General features: G+C 37.0%; 1 non-coding gene across 1 annotated transcript; it reads left to right on the top strand.

The window, feature by feature from the left end:
* The first annotated feature begins 1,733 nt into the window (after positions 1–1,733).
* On the top strand, positions 1,734–1,840 carry LOC120096740 (U6 spliceosomal RNA). The gene has a single exon (XR_005493579.1). It is a non-coding gene; the product is annotated as a U6 spliceosomal RNA (small nuclear RNA).
* The last annotated feature ends 3,362 nt before the right edge of the window (positions 1,841–5,202 follow it).

Genomic DNA, 5,202 nt, shown 5'->3' with positions numbered 1-5,202 from the left:
CCATAGACGCAGGGTAAGGAGGATTGAAGCACAACATATTCCAGGAGGAGAGAAAGTTCATAACACAGTGACCCTTCAGAGACAGGTTCACAAGTTCAGGTAAACCTGAAATATCTGTTTTCTATACACTTTCATATCAACGTGATTGAACTCTAAAATGAAAATAGGAACATACCCAAAGGTTATTATAAAGAGAAGCAGATTTGATATGTCCAAACCAAGTTCTCCTTCCGTGCCCCAGAAGATTGAAGTACACACCCCACTATAACACTTCTTGGAAAATTCGTTTCTAAATCATCTCAAAAAAATACCTGACTTTGTCTGGAAACCTGAGTATGTTAGTTTCATCATTCTGGTTCTGCACATGAATTTTGGATCTCCCAGGTCAGTTTTACAGTACTTTGTAGTATCTGGACCAATGTCTTTTTCATCTCTATCAAAAAAAAAAAAAAAAGATCCCGTTGAATATTTTCATTCAGGAAGATTTGCATTGTTTCAAAGACATTCAGGAAAATGAAAGCAATTACAAAATCTTCCTATATCACATGTTTCTGCATCATTAGATGAGAATGGTCCCAGAATGAAGTGACAAGCTAAGCCCTTGAGTGACAGCTCTTGCAGATGGTACTTTTCTTTATAAAACAATCTTATACTGGGCACCAGAGAAGCATGCAATCCCTTTTAATACAAAATATGGCAGCCAAAGTTCTCATTTTGTTCTTTTCTTGAAAAAATTGTGTTACAGCCTGGGAAAAAAACAAAACAAGAGGATACTTTGTATTCTCACAATTGTTAATAATACCCTCCTAAGTACAAAGTCCACAGAAATGACAGCTGTGGATAAAATTCCCACAAGTTCTGTGGAGAAAAGAGTGACTCATGAAAGTAAATGGGCCCTCATAAGGTTCAGTACTCCAAAGTATTTTGCATGGTTTTATGTTTTTAAGCTTTTTCCCTTTCACTTGAAAACTCAGAAGTAGAAGCATGCCATTTGTGTGTGTTGGGGGGAGGTGTTAAATGTTTTGATGTAGCAAAATGAATCCAATGGCTTCCAACTACATTTCATGCAATACTTTGATTGCCTTCTGTTTGTGTCTGCAGCTTTAACTGAGTTCCCTAAATTGTATATACTTTTTAAGCTGTAAAGTATTTATTCAGTGATCTTATGCTTAATGACAGAAAATGTATCCCATATTTAAAGTTCATTAAAGCCCTTGCACCCCATCATTGCTGATTTTGATTCAGCAACACTAAAGTAGTGTTAGGATTCTATATACTGATTTGCTCCTTTCCGTTCCCCTATACCTAAAGCAAGGGGTTTACTGTGTACATATTTTGAAGTACCCATGTATAGGATAGAAAAAATGAGGTGAATTCCTTATGTAGCCATGCATTATGATGAAAAGATTTAACATCTTCAAAAATTGGAACTTTTGCTGGGCCTCACAACTAATGTTAATAAATTTTAAAGCCACATACGACTTAGACAGAGATCCTTTACTTTGCCTTTCTGTTTAACCTGCCTTTAAGAGAACAATGTAGCAACCAATCATTTCTTGTTTTGGATTTCCTGTGCAATCAACTTTTACAACTTGAGCAAATCATAGCTATAATTTTTAAAATAAGTGCTCTTCCATGGCCCATACTAATAAGTAATGTATGTGTGTATGTTATGATAATGATTTGCCAAAAATATAAAATAAAATGAAAGTGGCCTTATAAAATGAAAACTTATGTTCCCTTTGGCAGCATATATACTAAAATTGGAACAAAACAGAGAAGATCAGCATGGCTCTTGCACAAGGATGACATACAAATTCATGAAGCATTTCATATTTTTACCTTCCCTCTGGGCTGCCTCGTCTGGCCTCAGTGGAGGAGGAAGTCCCTAGGCTCTCAGAGTTAAAGGGCCAAGGTGGGGGCAAAACAAGTGTGCCCCACCTGTTCAGAAGAGAAGGGGAGGCAGGAAGGATTGTGGGAGTGGGTAACTGAGTGAAGGTCAGTGAGTGGGATGTAAAGTGAATAAGTAAAAGATAAATAAAATAAAGTTTTTTTAAAAAGGAAGAAATAAAAACTCATCATACTTATTAGACACAGAACATGAACTTTGCTTAATAGATTTTGTTCATTTGTTATCTGGGTCAATTGGAGTCAGTGACTCAATTCCTTGTAAAAATCTTTAAGGGTTTTTGTAAGGTATCCATCACTCCTGCCCATTTGATGGTTTCTGTGTTGTTCAATAGAGAGCAAAACCCCTTCTTAGGCGCATAGGCAGAGGTTTGTGCCCCTTGACACAGAGGCAGGGATGGCCAGATTCCTATGAAAACATTTAGACTGGCACTGATTCAGAATTGTACAACAGTTAGGAATGAAAGAACACAAGGGAGAAAGATGTAGAGAATTCAAAAGTGGGCTTGTTCTTGCTTAAATAACACATGTGGGAGGGTCTTATAGTTTGTTTTCCTTAAGGCAAAACTGTGACACTTTTGATATTCTGAGGTTGTTATTAATTCATTCAAACTAGTACACTGTTCTTAGAAAATATAGGACAAAATTTTGAAAAATGATGCCTATTTTCTTCCAATTGTATGTATGTACACACACACACACACGCACACCCCACACACACATAATGAATTGATATGCAGAGATAGAGAAGAGAGATAGGCAGGTAGAGAAAGAGAGACAACAAATATAAAAATTGTTGACAATTATCAGTAAAGCTTATGCAGTTTTTAGACACTGGACTACTATGAAAATATATACTGTTTAACATTATATCTAAAATATAATTCAGGTCCTGTTGTGATGAAGTGTGTCACCATAGAATGAATAAATAATACAATAGTAGGATTGTTGTATTTTATGTTATAGGCAAGGAATGTGATAGCAGTTACTACCCTAATAGAAAATAAGTTCTCTCTCTCTCTCTCTCTCTCTCTCTCTCTCTCTCTCTCTCTCTCTCTCTCCCCCTCATGCTCTCTTGTTTACTCTTTCTCTGAGTGTTTCTCTGTTTTTTGTCTCTGTTTCTTTCTGTCTCTGTATTTCTGTGTCTCTCACCCTCTACTGAACCCTCTCTCTCTCTCTCTCTCTCTCTCTCTCTCTCTCTCTCTCTCTCTCTCTCTGCATCTTTCTGCCTGCTTTCATTTGGGAGGGATTAGTATTATAGTTTGGTCCCCAAATGCTTGACCCCCAACCTATGGCACTAATGGGTGGTGATGGTATACATAAGAGGCAGTGTTTTAATAAGAGATCTGGCCTTAAACAGTTTACCCCCAAAGACCTATTAAAATCTCAGCATCTCCTGCTTCTTTGGTCTCCTGCAGCTAAGGTCCTCATGCATTTCTTTCACCATGTATTTCTGATATGATATCTTGACTAACAAGAGGTCCAAAAATTAACTGCCCGTAGACTGAAGCCTTTAAAACTGTGTGTTAAAGCCAACTCTTCCTGATGTTCAGTTGATTACTACAGATAATTTGCTGAGAATTGGAAAGAGAAATGAGTGGGAGGGAGAAAGAGTGAGGCAGAAAAAGCATACACATGCACACATGTACATGCACACTCAGTCATATGGTTTTTAGTGTTATGGATTATCTTATGAATTTTATACGAATGCATATGTGCATGCATATTTACACTCAGACATGCATCCATACATCCACACATCATGTGATAAAGCAATCTTAATTTACCAGGTTTCTACTTTATCCAGTGGAGAATTAATATTAGTATTCTATGAAGTGTGGTCTTCTTAGGCTACTAATCTTGAACTGGTAATTATAATGAGATGCTACAGTAAACTAGTGGCTTAGAAGATCATGTTTTATTTTTCATCATTCTAGAGGCAGGAGTCTAAGCTCAATTTGGCATATATTACATTTTCTTTATTAAGAAACTTTTTAAATTTTCATTGCCATTTTAGAGAAGGCAGAATAGTTCCCTTGGGCCATTTCTATCAAAGCCCTAAGTGCCTCATGATTCTACCCTCAAGCCCTCTTCATCGTCAGCTGCAACTCTGGGTGGGTTGAATTTACGTATATGAATTTTGGCGGGGTGCAATTTTCACAAAAATATGACATTTAACCTTTTGTTCCTGCTAATGAATCATCAAAGAATGTACCTGGCAAAAGGAACTAGGCTAGATCGAGGTAGACAGTCATTATGAGGAGTCAGGTACTGCAGATCAAATTTTAAATGAGCAAGGTTAACTTGAATAAGTGGATAGGTATTGTACTCAATATGATCTGTTGAAGATGAAGGTTTTGATATATCCAGTGTCCATGCATTGGAGAAAATTTCTTTTCCTTTTCTAACACTTATCAATTGTAAATAGTTTCTTAAGAAGGGGCCTTGGTTGTTATTTCCCCTTCTCTGTGCATGGATTTTGTTGGTGTGAACCACTGAGTATCTTATGTGTGCTCTCACAGTCTCTGTGAGTGTGTGTGTGTGTGTGTGTGTGTGTGTGTGTGTGCGCGCGTGCATGCGCGCGTGCATGCATTTCTATTGTATCTGGAAGATGCTGTTTCCTTGGAGATATCAACCAACTCTTCTTCTTACAATCTTTTTCCCTATATGCATAGATGTATGAACCTTTAGTTCTGACAAAGATATTATATGGAGGGCTGAGTGTTTCATAAACTCTTACATTCTGTACTTTGTTCAGTGGGTCTTTGCATTAATTATGGTTTCCTGAAAAAGGAAGCTTCTTCATAAGGAATGTCTGACACTCTGATCTATGGTTACAACAATATGTCACTAAGAGTCATTTTATTACTAAATCACTTTAACTTTAATAAGCTACACTCACAGACAGGTTATATGCACAGTAGTAGCTGGATTACACAAAACTTACTCCATGATTCATGTTTTAAGTGTACATATTTTTTTTAAAATAACCTTATTTGATATTTTTTGCTTTAATGGGTTTTGTTTGTTTTGATTTCATCTTTTATTTGAGAGAGCAAAAACATGGTATTCACTCTTGAGATAACTCGACTTGTTGCCTGCAATTTTCCATGACTCTTGTTAGGCGACCCTTGTTCCTGCCATCTATAATGTCCTGGAGAACATTTTAGAGGTGGGTCATAGCGGGTGGAACTAAACCTCTAATAGTAGTCTTTTGAAAGTCATGTGGAGTTCTGACTTTGGGCCTCTTACCGGACATTTTGGTCTAGACCACTTGAACAGTCTCTGTTCCAT

This window comes from Rattus norvegicus, chromosome 14, assembly GCF_036323735.1.
Source record: "Rattus norvegicus strain BN/NHsdMcwi chromosome 14, GRCr8, whole genome shotgun sequence".
In the NCBI taxonomy this organism is placed as follows: Eukaryota; Metazoa; Chordata; class Mammalia; order Rodentia; family Muridae; genus Rattus; species Rattus norvegicus.
Note: the sequence above shows the minus strand (reverse complement) of the source record. Positions and strands in the feature narration are given on the sequence as shown.